Raw genomic sequence first — 20,870 nt, 5'->3', positions numbered from 1 at the left:
TATTGCACGCACACCTTCACTCAATCCTGAGGATCTCCTCAGCTCAGAGCCTGAGCCCAAACATTGATGAACTTGCACCCAAGATGAGATGCTAAGTATCTGCTTGAACTAGCATCACAGAGCAGCAAACTGAGTTTCAATGGATGTTTCCTTCTGCACTTTCTTTCTTGAGACAACAGGGCTTGTTTGGGTTTTTCTTTGAGGGAAACTGTTTTTTTGAAGCTGTTGTTGGCCTGTGGAGAAATGTAATCATAAGAAATGACTCTGGAAAAGCAGCAGATAGAGCCATAAGAAATGAATGCAACTGATTATTTAATGTTTAATGTTGTTTTTATAGGCAATAATTTAAGCTTTGTTAGTTCCAGGTTTAATATGTGCAATAAGTTCATTTCAATAAATTCTGCAATAAACATTGAACCAGTCCGGCCCTCGACTAGTACCGATTTTTTAATGTGTATTTGAGTTTGACACCCCTGGCCTAGAGGGAGCCAGAGAGGGAGTTAAGTGGTGAGGTAGAGATGATCAATCAAACTAAAAATGTCCCTAACCAACGATCTGAGAAAACAACAACCAAATACACAACCTGAAAGGCACTAATTAAATTGCTCCTATTATTGTTCATGATTTATGGAGTTTGGGTTTCTTTGCTAACCCCAAACATAGTGTATATAGACCTACAAGCTTTTCTTGAGTGTGTTAACCTGGAAAAACATTCATCTGAATGAAATAGCCTTCAGGTTTATTGTCTCTTCGCCACCTCATTATGAACCACTATATAACTGTGGGCCCCTAGTGATATATAACCTCAGCCAAGGGGCCAACCACACTAGTCTATATATCTGGGGTGGACGCAGAAAAAAGACAATAAATAATCCTCATCCTGCTGATTCAGTTTTATTTTAGAGGGAGATGACAGATAGAGGATTGTCTTACTCCAACATGCAGAGAAAAGACAGAAGTGATGCAAGACTAGACAAGACGTGGTAATTAAGAGATACTTAAGTTAGGAAAATTGCATGTCATTATCCCAAATGTGGGGTTTTTAAGGAAAAGACAAATAAAAGTACTTAATTGTGCCTCTATCTCAAAACTTGCTCAACTTTCTAATCACTGCAATCATACACAATTAATGAGAGTTGTAATATAGTAGATAGACGTTGCCAATTAAGCTTCAAATGGAGTTATTAAAAGAAAAAAGTCCACTGAAGAGAAAAAAAGTTGGCAGCAGAAGGAGACGTGAATGTAGGCGGGATCAATGCGGAACAAAAGAAATGCCTGATCAATTACAGACAGCTCTCCTCACAGTGCTGTCAGAAAAAGGCAGGTAAAGCCTCCAGTGTGCAGAATCTGGTCATCAACTCATCCCCAAATCTCACTAACAAAACATCCATTGTAATCGCAGAGTGACTTGAAAATCCCAGCTGTATTTAACATGCTTAAAGGAACATTAGGAGATGCAAAAGTGTGTTGCAGTTACTGAAAATGCAATATTTAGAAACACACTGCATGTCCTTACAGTCATAAAGTGCATCTACTACATTGGAAAAGGATAAAAACTCCAAACTGGATCTCAAAATGACAAAAATACACATTTTCTATAAAAAAAATTGCAGTATTTCTCTGCAGCTCCACGCGACTTTATGAATGAGTAAAACGCAACATCAGCTTCTCCAACGAAACCGAGAGTAAAACCGAAATGGGAAATAAGTAATTGCATTTTTTACCGAATTTTCTTTCCACGAAAGCTAATTCCAAACTCCAACATGCGAGCAATGAAACTGTAGAACGTGACTAGTCTATCGGGGATTTTTTTTTTTACCATGCATTTGCTAAAAAAGCCGGTAAACGTGCAACTCCACCCCCGTATTAAGAACTTTTCATTCACCTCCCTGCATCTGAATCTCCTAATTAGACCCTTACCTCTCCAAAAACAGACATGCATAAAGAGATAATCCCCGCTTAACCACGGGCTCCTGGAACAATAGTCACAATCAAAGCCATTGATAACAGTAATGTAAGGCACACAATACCTTGCAACAAAGCGGAGTGCCTCGGCGTCGAGGAGCCCAGAGTCGGAATTTTTGGGAGAGGATATGTGCCCCAGAATGGAATATTGAACTATAGCCTTGTGAGAAAAAGGGAAAAGTTAGGGAAATGCCCTGTTTGGGAAGAGGGGAGGGGACACAGGCAGAGACAGAGGGAGAGAGAGGGGGTAGGAACGGACTGCAGGACAAACCCACATTCCTCAAGACTCCTACAGTTGTTATAACAGGGGCCAAGCAGCTAAACTCCACACTGAGGCTAACAGGCTTTACTATCATCACCCTGCAACAAAAACCTTCAGGCTACTTCAGTGAGGAGATAAGGCTCTCACCAGAGGAGAGGATCTTTGATGCCTCCTTAGAAGCATCCATGCTGTGGAGACATAACGAAAACAGGGTACCTAACATTATTGTGAGGGGAACAGGTCATGATGAGTAATTACATGTGAGGTGTACTCAGTGGTGTAAAGTACCTAAGTTCAATTACTCAAGTACTCTACTAAAGCACCATTTTGAGAGACATGTACTTTGTACTTCTACTCCACTACAGTTCAGAGGTAAATGGTGTACTCTAACTCCACTACATTTGATTAATACCTTTAATTACTTTACAGATTTGGATTAATGATGTGAAATATAATCAGCTCTTGAATCAGACTTTAGTTCCACCTGGAGTAAATCCACAAGCTACCCTGCAGTATACAAAGTCATTCAAACTAGCTGCACCTTTACCAGCTTTGAGAACACTTTAATGATCAATCATTATAAAACATATCATATATATTATTCTGAAATGGACCAATCTGCACAATGACTACTTTTACTTTTGGTACTTAAAGTATATTTTGATGCCAATACTTGTTCTACTTTTACTTGAGTACCTTTTTGAATGCAGGACTTTTACTGTAACAGAGTATTCCTACACTCTGGTACTTCTACTTTTACTCAAGTACAAGATCTGAGTACTTCTACTTTTACTCAAATACAAGATCTGAGTACTTCTCCTCCCTCTGGAAAAAAGACTCTCACCAGAGAGAGGATCTTTCATGCTTTCTGAGAAGCATTTGTATTCATGCTGTGGAGCCAATAATGACAAATAGGGTGCCTAACATTATCTATTGTGAGGGGAAGAGGTCATGATGGCTTGTGAGAGTAATTACATGTGAGTGTACTCAAGCACAACACACTTTCATTACAGATCACAGTGTGTTTGTAAATGGAGTTAACAGCAGAGCGTAAAGGCTGTGTTGCCGTGTCACAGACAGTATGTCAAATTTACGCTTGCTTTTCAAATCCTCCTGCTGTTTACTGCCTCTTGTGATTGACACATCCTTGTGCTTTGTTGCCACAAGTGCTGATAGGAAGTTCACATAGAGAGAGTGTGGCCAGCTGGGTGGTATATGGGTGAGGACAGCTGAGCACATCCCAAGTGTTTCTGCCCACTGTGCTTATTTCACCACTCTCAACTAAAAAAAGCAACTGTTTAGAAAGCTCTAGAATAACCTGAGACAGCAAAGGTTAAAGGTGGGGTAGGTAAGTTTGAGAAACCGGCTCGAGATACACTTTTTGTTATATTCCATGGAATGCTCTTAACATCCCGATAGCAATGAATATCTTAAGTGCTTTGACAAAAAATCCATAAAAAAATGTCATCTGTGGAAGCCGTAATACTGTAAAAAGTACAACCAATCATCTGAGCCGGCCCGGCTAAAATAACTGGATGGCCTACCTGCCTGTCAGCCTTCCATCTGTGCACAAACTTATCTCGTGCCCTCATTGGTCATGTGCGCGTTTGTGTGTGTTGGAGGAGGGGCTCTGTAAGGAAGTAGCAGATTTCTTCCGGCTGTGTATTTTCAAATTCTAGCGCACTCGAGCTGGTTTCTCCAAAATTACCTACCCCACCTTTAAGTTAAGGTGCATCCTCTTGATGCAAAATTGTTCATTCAGTTGCAAAAGTAAATGTAGGGTAATGAATCAATAAAAGAGGATAGGTATTCAAATAGACTTTCATTTAATATGACGAAAGTCTTAAAGGGGACCTATCATTCAAAATGCACTTTTTGATGTCTTTTCTACATAAATATGTGTCCCCGGTGTGTCAGGGAACTCACAAAGTGTCAGAAAACAAAACCCTCTCTCTTTTCCTCCGTACCCACATCTCTAAAAACGGGGTTACAACGGAGCTGATCTAGATTTGCATCCGATATGACGTTAATTACGTCATATCGGACATGTGGACCCACGGTACTATCAGAAACGGTACTATCAGAAACAATCCCTGACGTGTTTTGGACGTAATATGGTCTTTGTTTACATTAGCAAGCATCGCTAACACTCAGAGCTAACCTGTACTGGAGAGAGTATGTGTAAAGAAGCAGGAAATAAAAAAAGGAACTCACCTTGTGGTAAACCCGCAAGAGAAAAAGCCTTTGAGCTCCATACTGTTTCAGAAATATTCCTTAATGTGATTTGGAACATGATGGTGTTTAAACACTGCAGAATTTAACTGTATCTGCCGGTAGAATTCTGAGCAGGCATAAGCTCCGCCTCCTCTTTTTTTGACCCAGAATCAGCGTTTCTCTAACAGGGCTGGAATAGAGGGATATGAGGGATTTCTAAAATGCATGATGTGTTTGGTATTTTCAGCAAAACACATCATAGACATGTTTTTATATATTTGTATATATCTGAGACCCATAATATATGCCTAAAAATAGCATAATAGGAGACCTTTAAGGCGTTTTAACAGTAGTACTTTTGGCCAGTAGTTCAACTGAAATTGATACTTTGGCTTTGTTTTCTATTTTGTCTTTTCAATTTTCACAGTGCACGAAATAAAGAAGAAAAAAAAGAAAAACGTTGCTGAAATTAGGAGGTTTTTCCCTTGGAAATATTGCCTTTTTTTTCCTTGGCACTGATCTACCAATCACACAAATACCGCATCTCCTAAAGTATATTCAAAATGACATTTTCTTCGCCATTGTTGTGGACTTTATTTTGCATGTTCTGTCTGTTCTCTTCGGCTCAGATGCCACTTCGAAGTAAGTCCTTGTGTGAACCTGTCACTTACCTGTGTCCATCTCAACACATGTTACATTACATTACATTTCACTTGTTAGACGCTTTTATCCAAAGCGACATACAGTACAGTACATTCAGTACTGTGGGCAATCCGCACAGGAGCAATGGGACTCGAACTTGCTACCCCCTGATTCGAAGTTCAGCGCACTATCCACTGAGCCACAGCCTCCCGCTAAAGCAGGCAGCCCATAATCCTGCTTTAGTTCAATTCCTCCAATTGGGTAGGATTTGTGTTGGATTATGTTCTCACTGTAATGCAAACAGTGCAAGACCACCTCTTGAAAGTGATCTCGGAGTTAAAAAATGTACCTAAAGAGTTGACTTGTGATCTGTCTGACAATAACCATCAGCGTTTTATTTAGTTTGAGGCCTTTGGACTAATTTAAAGAGGCCCTCTTGTGCTTTTTGGGGTTCTCCCTCTCCTGTAGTGTGTTATACAGGTTTGTGTGCATGTAAATGGTCTGCAAAGTCTAAAATCCCTGTGTTCCCTCCAGAGGGATTTTCTCTCCCACACACTCCCCAAATATCGACCTGAAAATGAGCACAATAAGGCCCCTTTAACTGACTTCCCTGAAAGAAGTGTGACAACATTGTGGAATTTTATGAGAGATTGTGAAGAAAAAACCTCTTACAATCAGGGGATGACGTTTTAAGACCGTGACTTGGCAACATCTGTCCTGCTGAAGTGTCAAACATCTGTATGTTTACACCTAAACCCTGGAGAAATGGGATCTATAAAGTATGGCTTTATTACAAAGCTGTTTTGATGCTACTCTTTTGACCCTACACATGTTCAATCATAGTCATAAACTTACTTTCCTCACATGTCTTATGAAAAACTTGTTATAAACCATGTGATGTTTTGAACAAAATAAGAGAGTTTTTATTAGTGTTTGTTGATCATCACTGATTACCATGTATACTCAACATCATGCAAGCTGGATAATGTCTTTGGAAGCATTTTTCTGCAGTCACGTCAAAGAATAACCACAGCTAAGGATTCTTCCAATAAAACCAATTAAGCATTTGAACTTTGGAGTAGTTTTTCAGACAGTGATGACTACAGTTAATCCCTCAAAGGACCTCTGAGGAATCACTTGATTTCAGAGTTTTTCCTCTTTGGAAAACAAAAAGCAGTTGGTGTTTTCCCGGGACAGCAACACTCGCCTCTTCTGTCTCTTCTTACACAAAAACAGGTGTTCGTAAGCATCATTAATCCTCGATTCTAGACAATAAGGCATCATTGTGACCAGACAAAGCTGGAAATACTCTTATTCGTTTGCTCCAAGTCCCTGTGATGAGCCTTAAAGAGCTCACATGTTTTGTTGTAATGTCTTCGGCCAGTTTTCAAGACAAAGATTAACAAAGTTGGGTAATTACAACCACGTGCATTACTCTTTTTCTATCTCTGCAGGACCTGGCATGATGTAAATGTACCAAAGTGAATGTGGGGGACTAGGATTTCCGGCTTTTAATCATCAGGGGATGCATTTAAATTTTACATGAACAATCTGAACATTTCCACATTGTGTTCATTTATACATGAGTGTTGTTGGCACCACATGATTTACACAACAGTGAAACTAACAAGGGAAATTCCCGTTAAATCAGATTTTAGTATTGCTAGATCTTCCTCTTGAGCACAGACAAAGGCATGCAAGCTTTTCAACACATGGATGGATTACAGAACCTACAAAATGTCACTTGAAAAGAGATGCACCAACAATGAAACTAAAATGTTACCTGATCATTAAAACATTTTAAAAGGGACACAAAATGACCACAAAGTGACAGAAAATGACCAAATAGAAACAAAAAATGACCACAAAAATACACAACGTAATCACAAAAGGATTCCAAATGACCAATAAGAGACAAAAGGACCACGAAGAAATAAAAAATGACCCCAAAAAGACAATAAATGACCAAACGAGACCCAAAATGACCACAAAGAGACACAAAAAACACATTTAAAGAAACACGCAATGACCACAAAAAGTCAAAACATGACCACAAAAGGACACAAAATGACCACAAAGAGACACAACTACCAAAAAGAAACACAGAATGACAACGAATATATACATAAGGACTTCAAAATGACCAAAAAGACACACATAACCACAAGACAAAAGGACTCAAATTACCACAATACTCACAACATGACCACTAAGAGACCCATAATGACCTCAAAACGACACAAAAAGACCAAAGATAGACGGAAAACACCCAAAAAACACATACATAACAATCATAACGAAGCCCAAAACGACCTCAGTTGGCTTTCACACCAACGCGGTTCCCGTTCTAGCTCCGTGCTAGAGCTTTTCTGGTTCGGAACTGTTTTTTCTTTTCAGCCCCTGTTATGTTCACACCACCCAGAGCCTGACTGGTGCTGCCGCTGCTGCGTCATGACGTCACCGTTTACGTCGCTGATTTTCTCCCCAACGGCGTCGGGTCGATGATCGTGTTGCTTTTAATCATACGAAGCCAGATTAAATTAAATAACTACTTCTCAACCCTTGTACTTTTCTCCAGAGTGCAGTGGTTAATTGTTTATTAATGTGTTTCAGCTGCATTTACCGACCGCTGCAGTGCTGCATCACAACGCTGTTATGAAAGTTTCTCTGGTATAAAATGGGTGATGTTAGCATAGCAACCGAAGCTAAACTGACTATCTTGGCGACTTGTTGCTATCCTATTGTGGCATAAGCCGGTGCATTTTACCGGCGTATTTTTCATTAGGATTCTACTTGTGATAGTCGGACATGACAACCTGTGCAGCCCATGTATTGATTCCATCCGATAGCTGCTATAATAAAAAACAAAACGTCTGCCTGCTCTCCACAATGATCAATGACAGCGAACGGATGGTCAAAGTAAGGTACAAATAAACAGAATCACACGAAGCCTGGTTAGTGTTGCCTGACTTTATAAAGCGTGTTTTTTTTTATAAGTGTGTGGTTGCGTTCTAGTCACTTTGCTCAGCGCTACTGCTTGTTACGACTTTCATTTGCCGTGCCCCTGCCCCCGCCTCCGACGTAAGCGTGACGTATGCGGTTCTTGCTTCTAGACCGACAATTCTTTGGTTCTTGAAAAGCACCGGTTTTCGGAGCTTAGAGGCGGCTCCGCTGCGGTGTGAACAGGAAAAACCGGGGCTTTTCAGGCTCTAGCTCCGATCCGGCCCTGGAACCGCGTTGGTGTGAAAGGGGCAAAAGAGACCATACATCTACAAAAAGAGGCTAAAAACCATAACGTCTGTTTGTCTCGCTCGCAGGAAAGGTCAAGGGGCCTTTTTAAATATCGGTACCCAGGGGCCCATTGTCTCATAGTCTGCCCATGCTTCCACACACACCTCAAAACACACATTCGTTCAGCGCTCTCACTGCTTCCTGTGTAACATGGCGATGCACAGTAATGGGGAACATGAACAACATGCAGGAGGACTGGTGGTGTTTCTGCAGAAGCTCTTAGGGAGTCTTACACTCTCACTCTGACACCCTGAAAAACAGGGATACATGAGAACAAAGAATTAGACCCTTAAGGATATTCGTATGTGCATGTGTCCCCCCCCCCTTTTTTCTGTCTTTCCTCCCTCTTGCTCGCTCCCTGCAGTCCCTCCCTCTCCCCTCTAAATAGAAACACATTTGGCCAGGCAGGGATCTGGCTACAGTGAAAACACACCACTGTCTGTGTGCATTGTACTCTCAGAGCCCGGGGAAATACTTTTACTGGCCCTCCCTTCCCTGCTTTCTCCTCACTCACTTTTGACTCATCTCCTTCTTTCCAAAGAACACATTTGCATACACATATGTAAACTGACGCAAGCATAGACACACAATATGTCAAGCTTAGGTAAATAAAACTTAAGGAGCAGGCTGTAGAGATGACGTAAGAGCAATGTTATTTAGGATGGTACAGATTTTTCCAAATCAAAGTCATTGACGTAGAAGCGAAGACATTTATGCACTGAATTCATGTTTAAAGAAACAAAACATAGGTACTTTTAAGATAAGAAGTTGCATTTTAGGTTCAATATATGAGAGACTTCATCCACGAGATGACCGCAAAGAGACACATAATGACTACAAGGAGACATAAATGACTACGTAGGGACACAAAATGACCAGAAATTACTCCAAGTGACATACAATGACCACCAAAAGACAGAGAAATGACTGAAAAAAGACACAAAATGACTGCAAGTAGACAAAAAAGGGCCAGCAAGAAACACTCAATGCCCTCAAAGAGAAACCAAATTGCCACAACGAAACACGAAAGGACGACAGACAAAAAGTTGTATTGTACTGTCAAGAAAAGTAATACTTGTGAGTCTTCATCCACAAAATGACTACTGAAAGAGACACAGAATGACTAAGGATAAGACGTTTTATTGTTACGCTTTTTTCATCTTGGTATTCCATGAAAGAAAAATGATCTTTATCTACAAAATGACCAGAAAGAAACACAAACTGACAAGAAGAAACACTAAATGACCACAGAGACAAACAAAATGGCCACAGCTCAGAAGTTGAGTTGTCATGTTTTCTTCTCTTTATTCCTTGAAAGAAAAATGAACCTAGTAAGTCTTCATCCACACATAGACCACAAGGAGCCATGAAATGACCAGAACAATATATAAAGTGACCAGAAAAGGAACAAAGCGAAACAAAATGACTGCAAAGAAACTTAAAACAACAAGAAAGAGACACAACATGACTGCAGATAAGACGTTGTGTTGTCAGGTTTTCTTCTCGTTATTCCTTGAAAGAGAAATGAAATCCTAGTGGGACTTGTGATGAGCGCTGTGGCGACTACACAGACTCACGTTGATAAAAGCGAGCCATTTGTCTTACAGCAGATTCAATTATTATTACATGTCCGGCCCAGTAGGAGCAGGAATGCGGAGCTTGGGGTCCCTCTTGTAGCTCACATGTTATAACATATGACAAGCCAGTACAGAAACCAGATGAGGATTGAATTGTCCTCACATGAACACATAGTTGCACACTTACATTCACACACATAACACCCTCCTTCCCTTTTTAAATCACACCCCTAACTCAGATTCCATATGTCAGCTTCGATTTTGGGTACAAGTCATGGACAGGATATGCCGTGATGCAACTGTTTCTGCTTGTCTTTGCGTGTAACATTGTGGAAACTCTAGCTGATGTTGGCATTTTTTCCACACTTGTTCACTTGTATATTTGTTGAATTCTTGAAGTGGTGACGGATCCCTCCCAGCGTTGAAAGACAGAACCAGGAGAGACCACCAGGGCCTGATGGGGGCTTTCAGGCCCAGCCAACAGAGCCTTCACTGGGCCAGATTAACTTCCATGACAGCCTCTCAGCAGGGAGAGATTCATGGCTAGAATTAGTCATACTTTGCCTCAGGGGTCAACCAGTGCATACTGTATGTGAGGGAGTTTATATTAAAGGATTTCATTTGTTTCCCTAACTTGTTCTATTATACTTCTATGTATTAAAGCCCTGGATGTCCCAAAGGGCTCAACAAATATGAATTGCATGCACAAGGCTATAGCCTACATTATTGAACCAATGGGAGGAGGTCCTATCAACTTCAAACTATGGGGCTGTATTGCTGAGGACCAAAGGAACTGAAGGGTGATTGCAAGCTCTTGAGATTGACCAGACATATTTATTTGTAGTGTGTAATGTACACAATGGGTGGTGTATTAAGAGGGGACCCCTAATAACTATTCACTGCACAGTGTGTTGAATAAAGCTCGCTTTCTATCACAAGCGGGAACCTCCTGGTCTGAAAAGTGAAGTCAATGTTCCTCAAACATTACATTACATGACATGTCACTTGTTAGACGCTTTATCCAAAGCGACTAACATAATCAATACTGTGGGCAATCCCCACAGGAGCAATTTGGGGTGAAGTGTCTTGCCCAGGGACACAACGACATGCTGACTGCAGTGGGGTTTGAACCCCCTGATCCGAACACCAACGCACAACCCACTGCACCACACGCCTCTGTGTAACATCCTAATAAAGAACCATTTCTAGTGTGAGGTTGTTTCTTGAGCAAAATACAAGCAGCAATACCAACGGCTATGTTCCCAACAGGCATGTTTGATTTGGCACAGCAATAGGGATATAGAATAAAATGCAACAAAAGGGAGGTGTTTCATTCTGTATGCAGAGTTACAAAGGGACATAAACGTTGTGTCTTGAGAAATGTTAGGAAAAACGCGTAAAAGATACAAGGTTGACTCATCTAAAAAAGATATGATCCCCAAAATACTTGTTTTTTTACGAGGTGTTCTAATATATCTTGCCTCAGGTCTGATGCAAGATATTCCATGCTGACATTTTTTGGAAACAACACAACATTACACAAGTGATGAGGCTGGTTGCACAAGACAATAGTTATTCTTTAACCTGGCTAGTGATAGCTTGTGGTTTCAATTCATGGTGTGAACTCAGCTGGATCAATGGACATCATGTATCTTTGAGATTTGCGGTTGCGATAAGGGGGGGGGGGGGGGGGGGGGGGGGGGGGGGTCACTGTAGGAACATGGAAGATCCAACATTAATAAGATGTGTTTGAATCTGCAGGGTTACAGAAAAAGACATGAGGGACAATGAGGTAATGTTTTGAGGATTTATTTTTAACCTCTTTGTATGCCAAGCAAGTCATATGAGGCAATGATGATGAGGCTCAGTGAACCTTTTTTAATTGAGGGGGAAAATTGGAAATCCTCTTGTTTGTGTACATTACAGACTGTCACAGTTCCCATTTTCCACCCTGAGTGTATTCACTCTGTCTCTAGCTTGTAGTATGTTTTGGCAGAGGGTAACCTTAAGGTCATGAGAGCTTGGCGGCGTGCGTGTGTGTGTGTGTGTGTGTGGTGTGTGTGTTGTGTGTGTGGTGTGTGGTGTGTGTGTGTGTGTGTGTGTGTGTGTGTGGTGTGTGTGTGTGTTGTGTGTGTGTGTGTGCTGTGTGTGTGTGTGTGCGTGCGTGTGTGTGTGTGTGTGTGTGCGTGTGTGTGCGTGTGTGTGCGTGTGTGGTAAGGTGGGGCTGAGGTTGGCTCCGTAGTGTCATCATGGTCTTGGGGTTTGTGGTCGGCGCCTGTGGGGTCAGGGTGGAGTGTGACTGGGTCTATAGGGATTATCCCAGCTGGGAATCCTGTGGCCCGCTGGTGGTTTTTCCCTGGGTGGACGAAAATATGATCGCTGTACCACACACATGAAAACACACATATACAAACAAACACACGCAAGACCACATGAAGCCGGAGTCTTCAAGCATAGTCTCATGTGAACTCAAGGAAATATCCAAGAATCAAGTCTGGACATTGTCCCGAGTTTTGCCTTTTCACACTTGTAACACACAACGGGAGATTGTCCGTGTCAGAAGAGTTCTCTGTTACTGGAAAATCTCTGCTCTGTTTAGGCGATGGATGGCGCCTGTGCAGACTTTAAGAAGACATGTATTGGATTACTGTCATGAAACTGGTCTGTAATTTGCTCATAAACAACCAAGTTTCTTGTCGTTCCTTGGATTTGTTTAGGATTTCGTCATTGGCTCTTACCCTCAGATGTTACCGAATCTCGTCGAATGGCTAGACATTTATTCGGTGTCTTTGTGTTTACGGCTCTTCTACTTTACCCTCAGATGATTGTCTTCTCTGTCTCGAACTATTTGGATATTTGCGTTCTCAAATACAGCTACTCCAAGAAAAATCTAGACAATGTCCAGGTTGCAGTGCATGTGTGAAAGGGGGTAATCGTTAGATAGATAGATAGTTTCCCTTTCACACTTGTAAAATGACAGGAGATTGTCCGTGTCAGAAGAGTTCTCTGTTACTGAAAAGTCTCTGCTCTGTTTATTCAATGGATGGCGCCGTAGCAGAACTTAAGACATGTATTAGATTACATCATGGTCATGACGCTGGTCTTTAATTTGCTCGTAAACAGCCACGTTTTTTGTCATTCCTGCGATTTTCTTAGGGATTACATCATCGGCTCTTACCCTCAGAAGTTCCTAAATCTTGACGTCTTTCTAGACCTTTTTCTTTGTGTTAACGGCTCTCCTACTTTGCCCTCAAGATGATTGTTTTCTTGTGGTTTCTTGCCAGCTAGGATAGAAACGTCATCAACTGTTTAAGTAATGGATGGCGCACGGGTAGTTCGTGCAGAACGCAAGACATGACATGGATTACATCGTGGTCATGAGGCTGGTTTGTAATTTGCTCATAAAAACATTCTTTGACTCTTACCGTCAGAAGTTCTTGAACATCGTCAGAACACAAGACATGACTCAGATTACACTGTGATCATGAAGCTGTTTTGTAATTTGCCGTTTCTTGAATTTGTTTTAGAACTTCATTATGGGCCCTTACCGTCAGAACTTCCCGAATCCCGTTGTCTCTCCAGTTAGACTTTTATGTTGGCGTCTGGTTGAAAATTACCCCTATTTTCTTTTTACCTTAGATGTTTGTTTTCTTCTGGTTTCATGCCATGCCATAGAAACATCATTAACATGCCCACTAGCCTGCCATGAATTCCTTGAACAATAAACGTCTTTATTCACACATTGGCTCAATTTGCAGGGTATGGTCCATTTGATTTTGTTGCCAATGATTTGGATAATTTCGATCTCACATACAGCTCCTCCTGAGAATGCCTAGATAATGTTGGTGTAGCAATACATGTGTGAAAGGGGCGACAGATAGATTTAATACATCAATAATATAGATAGATAGATAGATAGATAGATAGATAAGATAGATAGATAGATAGATAGATAGATAGATAGATAGATAGATAGATAGATAGATAGATAGATAGATAGATAGATAGATAGATAGATAGATAGATAGATAGATAGATAGATAGGTAGGTAGGTAGATAGATAGATAGATAGATAGATAGATAGATAGATAGATATATATTTATAATCAAAGCATATGATATATATTATTTTGAAATGGGTCAATCTGCATAATGAGTACTTTTACTTTTGGTACTTTAAGTATATTTTGATGCTAATATGTTTGTACTATTACTTAAGTAACAACAGAGTATTCCAACTCTCTGGTACTTTTACTCAAGTGCAAGATCTGATTACTTCTTCCACCTCTGCCCCATTCCTACCTCTTCTTCTTCCATCCTTCTTTCCATCCTTTACTTATCAGGTTTGGCATTTTCTTGCCTCACCGTTTACCCGCAGCGCTGTATTGCTCGTCTCTAAAAACCTGGCCTTGTGCAGCTGTGCAGCTCCGGTGATGCAGTGGGAGAGGAATGCAGAACTTCAAAGTACAACACGAGCGGAGACAAAGAATGGCAGTGTTCAAGGAAGGATGAGAATATGTGATCTCATAAAACAGCACACAAACACATTGGTCCATTTAAGTGAGGTTAGGCTGCAGAGGATGATGAAGAGGAGGAGGAGGGAAGACCTGCCTCACATGTTCCCTGCTAAGAGGAAGAGGCGGGTGTACACGTGATGTTGTTCCCCAGAGATAGCACATTGTTACTCTCCACAGCTTCGTAAGGGCCACGGATGAATGTTAAAACTTACAGTGGGGAGAGGGATGGAGAGAAGGGTTCATGTGCAAGACTTTGGAGAAGAGTTTTGAAATGTCATCACCCTTGTAACTGCAAAAAGACAGAAGTTTGGAAACTAAATGAAAAAGAGAAATGAGGCAAAGAGAGCGGAAAGAATCCTCAGACTGCTTGCTAACAGTTTGAGGGGCTAATGGCTTTCAGATGTGTCTTTTGTATTTTCAAAGGAGCATAAAACATTCCCTCTCAGAGGAATCCAAACAACGGCTGGAATTCACAGACTGAAAATCAGCGGTTTGGACTAAATGTTGATCTCATGTTCGCTCATGTTACAAGAATTGTATGTTTTACATCCTCAGACAAGCCTGTATTCTTTTTTTTCATTTTTGGTTTCTTTGCTTTCCTATAATGTCGTTTTTTCTTTCTCTTTGGGAGTGTTGTAATGGGTGCAAGGGGCTGGGTGGAGGTGGTGTTTCCCCCTATTTCCTGTTCAAACCTTGGGGGAACTGGGACTTGGGCGAGGTGAGGTCATTTCTCGCTCTAACTGTAAAGTTGACTGCAGAAATGGAGGGATGTAGTTTTCCCGTCTACATGTACGTTATAATGCTGCTCCGTGACAGACCAAGGGCTCCATTTATCAGTCAGTTTATAACACCATTATATTGTCATTTGAGGCAATAACACAGACTGTAAAAATGAGAAGGTCGATACCATTCTGAGTCTGTCCATTAAATATACAGCTGCAGGCGATCATCTTAGCTTGGTAAGACAGGAAACTGGGGAAACAGGTAACACAAGTAACACAAATCTACTAGCTGTACAAAAACTGAAATATGAAAGGCAATACTTTCTTGGCTGAACTGTAACATCCTGGTTGTCTGGCAATTAGCAAGTGACAACTAAAGCCCCTTTCCCACCGGACAAAACTCACTTACACTTACATCTGGCTTTTGTCTTCAGTGGAAAGGGTTACAATGACGCTGCAGTAATCAGGGATATTTATCAGTTTCAACTCCCATTTGCAAGGATAGGAACTTAACACATGGTCATTTAGCTTTTTCAAGTGTGATACTATGACGTTTGTTGAAGTGAAACTATAACAAATGTAATAAACAGGTATTTGGACAGTTGTTATAATTTATTTACGTAGAAACATTACATTAACATGCTCCCCCCTCAAAGCCACCAGACTTCAGAAACATTATATTTGACCATGCTGATCTTTGTAAAATCTACTTCATTCATAGTAAAAATGTACAGAAAATAACACTCAAACCTTTTTTGTTAGTCTTTCTACTGTTCCAACAATCACCGACTCTAGCTAAAGAGATTGAGAGAGAGACTGTATGAGTAACACATATATAACTAAAGTAACCATTGTAACATTTAAAGCCTTTACTAAACATGCGTCCGTAACACATAAGCAAAAGGCATAAAGGCATAGTTGTCTACTGTCATATGAAAGGAGTGCCACGTCTTTTAAAACCTGCATTTATGCGATAATTTGTGGTGGGTGTGGTGATGATAACAAGCGCCTTCCTAGCCCTAAGTGTTGTTCTTAAACGCAGGGTCGGTTGGTTAACCAGACGTACATTTGGTTAAATCACCAGTACGTCTTCATCCTTGAAGTCAATCTTTTTGCAAAACCAAAAAAATAATGAATGCAAAGCTAAAATCTCACATTTGTGTTGCTTGTCAAGGTTTTGTTTTTGACGTCGAATGGTCCTAATAGGCGCATTCACACCGCAGTACTTTTCCCACTTTAGTTCCGATATAGTTCCGAAATGTTGCGTTCACACCAATGGTTCACACCAAAAAAATTCAGAACTAAAATTAGTTAATGAGAACCTTTTTACCCCCTTTTCCGTCCCTGCTAGAGAGCAGGGACTTTCGTGGGAGAAAAAGGTTCCTATTTCTGATTGGCTGGGCGGATTGCAAACCACACCCCGTAAAACTCCCAAAAGTTTTGTGAAGCCGCCATTTTATTATCCCTGCATTAGCATTATTAGCATTAGCCCAGCGCACAAACGCAGCTAGAAAGTCATTGACCTACAAAAATAGAGGAAAAAAATCTGCCGTCCTCACATTCAAAAAACATTTTATAAAGAGTCACATGGTTTATTTTCCCAAATGTAGATTCCCTGACAGACCCAAATGTTTTGAACCACACAACCATTTTTCCCAAAAATCAAAGCCCAGAAATTCCTAATCAATTGTGTTGCCAAAACAAAATTAAATCAATTTAAATCAATTTAGAAAAGATGTGTTCTTTCCAAATTAACGGCTATAGTCATGGTTTAAAAGCAGCCAAATATATGTTAAAGCTACATTCAAATGTCCATGCTGTTTTAATGTGAGGACACTGTGTTACCTACTCTACTGTAATTTCAATAACTCGGCCTGTACAAGTATATTTCTGCCGTTTTCTTATAAAACTACAAGTCCAATATTTTCCCCTTAGCCCAGACTCTGTGGTGAGTATGAGGTGTGGCTCTCTTAAAATGACTAATGCCACTAAGTTAAAAGGAAAAAGGGTGAAAAATGAAGCATAATCCTCCTTATTTCCCCCTCGTTGGGGGATGGGCAGCGGCACTTGAAATGGCGTCTGGATTTTGAGACAATATATCATGCAGAACCTGAGTATAACAACTTCGATATCCCATTCCTCCCTAACTCTTAACATGTTTGCACTTCAGCGTGCCGTAAACTTGTCATCTCCATTCCACTGGGGCTGTAATTTGACCTATGTTGAATATAGTGTATACCTATATGCATTGACATTAACTGTGCATTCATGTTTTAAAACACCTACATTTATGTTCATATATAAAAAGACAAGATTTATCCTTGGAGGACTTTGGATGCACAAGGTTTGGAGATTGGAGAGCCCTTATACACCTCTAGCAAATTGCCCTTTTCCTGATTCGAACTTGGTCTCCATGTACTCGTGTTTTTTGTTAAGTAGTAATTTCCTACATTTTCCTGAAAGACAACCCCCAGAGGACATAGCTGAACTTTAACTGCTTTTGCTGTGTCAGAATACATATTGATAACATTAATGCTATAATTGATCATTATAAGCATAGTAAGACAATCATTGGGGGATTTTCCAGTTAAAGGGGCCCTATCCTGCTTATTTTCAGGTTCATATTAGTAAGTAGTGCCTCTACTGGGACATGTCTCCATGCTTTAATGTTCAAAAAGCATGGAGCAGAAGAAGAAGAAGTGAAGTCAGCGGCTTCATTTGCGTAATCTTCCCTCAGGGAACTTATGAACGCGATCTGTACTTTGTTCCATGGGGGGTACTAAGTGCCGGGCACTAAGTGCTGGGCACTAAGTACGGCAAAGTACTTGGTGTGAAGCGTCTAATGATGTCACTATGTTGCGGAAGTAAACAAAGGAGTCCAATGGAGGGGACTTTGGTCTTTGCAGAGGATTTACATGCACTAAAATCTATAGAACACACTGCCGGAAGGTGAAAACTCCAAAAAAGCATGATAGGGCCTCTTTAATGATATGATTGATAATACAAACATTGTAAGACCATAATCGTGGGATTTCTCAGTTGAGAAAAAGTGACTCGTGTCTCAAATGCTGCTTGAAGCGTGTCTGTTTGTATTGTGTTGTGTATTTGTAAAGACCCAAATTCAGCTCTGGTGGATTGTAGTGTTTTCCAAATTGTTAACATGAACAAAACAGACATATGTTTTCCAGTTGTACCTTAATGTCTAACATAAACACATCTGACCCGCATTCTGCTGCACCCGCTGAACTTACATTTGCTACTTACGTTTGGATCATTACAATGTTTTCAATATTATATTTTTGCTTTCTAATGTAACTTATCCATGCAAATATGAGGATGGCAGAAGTATTCCTAATACATCCTTATTTGAGTATAAAACACATAAGTATTGGCAGCTGATCGTCCGTAAAAAGTGAAAGTCTTTCCATTTGATGTGTTATGTGTTAATGCTTATCTTATTCAAGTTCCCCATCAGCAAAACACGTGGGTTTGCTATCCTGGCTCCAAAATGGTGGAATGAGCTCCCCATTGCAATCAGGACAGCAGAAAGCTTACACATCTTCCGGCGCAGACTGAAAACTCATCTCTTTCGACTCCACTTCGAGCAATAAAATTACTAACAAAGCACTTATATACTAATAAAGGACTGGCTTATCTAAAGCCTGTTGAGTAGCACTTGAAATGTTTTGGCTCTATGAAACCTGATGTACTTGATATTGATTCTGTTTTCTTCAAGTTTTGTATCTTCTTGGTCGAATGCACTTATTGTAAGTCGCTTTGGATAAAAGCGTCAGCTAAAATGCAATGTAATTGTAATGTAATGTAATGTAATTGTAATGTAAAAGGGTCTAAACAAGTTAGTGTTGTTGTAAGATACCTGACCCATCATAACTGTTACTATCATTTATTGTATGATAATAAGAACAAGAACAAGCTTTTAATTAATGCATTAATAGGGGCATGAAAATGAACAGTGCAAAATATTTAACAATGCAATCATTTGTATGTCTTTGACTTTGTTCAAAGAGAAGGAGAACTTCCCTTTGAAACAGATTTTAAAACTAAACGTAATACCTGCAGTGGTATAGGATTCGTCCCCACATCAGAGCTGGAACTGGCAGCAGTTTGGACCACTTCAGAGGTTTGCACCCCAAAAATAAACCCTGAAAATACTCAATCAAAGTAACATTTCAGTCTAAACACATCACCCTTACAATAAGTGCTGACTAAGATTGGCCAATTTCCTCCATCTGGATCGTGGGCTTCTCCCGTTACAAACACGTCTCCATCTCTGTCGGCAGAGAATAAATGTTTACTCATAAGCGTCTGCAGAACAGGTGAACACTGCGGCGGCGAATCTGATCATCAAAGACCAAGAACTGAACAATATATGATTTCCTTCAAGCTGTTTGAGTCATGAAATTCCTCTAAGCTAATAATTTATAATCAGGCCTGAGCGCAATAACTCACCGCCAGGCATCTGTTCATGCACTTGTATGTTTTTGTACGTTAGCTAACGTTAGCTTGTACAAGTAGAAGTGTGTGTCCTTGTGTGGAGTCGGAAAAGACACAAAAAAAACTTTTATGAGTGAGAAAGTCCAGTAAAGTAGGTGTTCTTTGAGCAAATGGGAGAACGGTATGTCAAAAAATCCAAATAATTGAACATTATATGATTTCCTTCAAGCTGTTTGAACTATGTTGTCATCTTTAGAGTCATGCTTGCACTAAGCTAATAATTTATAATCAGGCCTGAGCGCAATAACTCACCGCTGTGCATACACTTGTATGTTTTTGTACGTTAGCTTACGTTAGCTTGTACAAGTAGAAGTGTGTGTCCTTGTGCTGTCAGTGTGTGGAGTTGGAAAAGCCACAAAAAAACATTTTATGAGTGAGAAAGTCCAGTAAAGTAGGTGTTCTTGGGCAATGGAAGAACAGGAAGGTCAAACATTTCCATATATTGGAACATTATACGTTTCCTTCAATCTGTTTGAACTATGTTATCATTTTAGAGTCATGTATTCCACTTAACTAATCATTTATATCAGGCCTGAGTGCAGTAACACACCACCAAGCATCTGACTGCACTTGTAGGTTAGCTAACGTTAGCTTGTTCAAGTAGAAGTGTGTGTCCTTGCGCTGTTCAGTGTGTGGAGTCGGAAAAAGCCACAAAAAAACTGTTTATGAGTGAGAAAGTCCAGATAAGTAGGTGTTCTTTTGAGCAAAAGTGAGAACAGAACGTCAACAAATCCAAATAATTGAACATTATACGATTTCCTTCAAGCTGTTTGTTATCATTTTTTTAGAGTCATGTAATTCTACTTAGCTAATTATTTATAATCAGGCCTGAGTGCAGTATCACACCACCATGCATCTGTACATGCACTTGTGCGTTAGCTAACGTTAGCTTGTACAAGTAGAAGTGTGTGTCCTTGCGCTGTCAGTGTGTGGAGTCGGAAAAGCCACAAAAAAAAAGTTTATGAGTGAGAAAGTCCAATAAAGCAGGTGTACTTGGGCAAATGGGAGAACAGGACGTCCAGCTAGCGTTCTGCAGCTCGCTTCTATGCTCTGCTCTGCTGAACTGTGATGAGAAAGGTTTGTGCAACAGATGCTAAGATCCTTGGAACGTCCTCTTAACCTACCCTGCCCATCAGCATTCCTTCCACCTTTCGTCCATCCCTCG

The 20,870-nt window shown here is 40.4% G+C and overlaps 2 protein-coding genes across 2 annotated transcripts in view; one reads left to right on the top strand and one right to left on the bottom strand.

The window, feature by feature from the left end:
- fbn2b (fibrillin 2b) overlaps positions 1–2,119 on the bottom strand; it is a 109,264-nt gene extending 107,145 nt beyond the window's left edge. The window contains 1 exon segment of the mRNA XM_034147073.1: positions 2,031–2,119. The gene's annotated coding sequence lies outside the window, so the exon portion shown is untranslated.
- Positions 1–20,870, top strand: part of LOC117496148 (NLR family CARD domain-containing protein 3-like) — a gene marked incomplete at its 3' end in the record, with an annotated part of 682,747 nt that overhangs the window by 572,410 nt on the left and 89,467 nt on the right. The gene's annotated exons all lie outside the window — the stretch shown is intronic.

Source organism: Trematomus bernacchii, unplaced genomic scaffold (genome assembly GCF_902827165.1).
Source record: "Trematomus bernacchii unplaced genomic scaffold, fTreBer1.1, whole genome shotgun sequence".
Lineage (NCBI taxonomy): Eukaryota > Metazoa > Chordata > Actinopteri > Perciformes > Nototheniidae > Trematomus > Trematomus bernacchii.
Note: the sequence above shows the minus strand (reverse complement) of the source record. Positions and strands in the feature narration are given on the sequence as shown.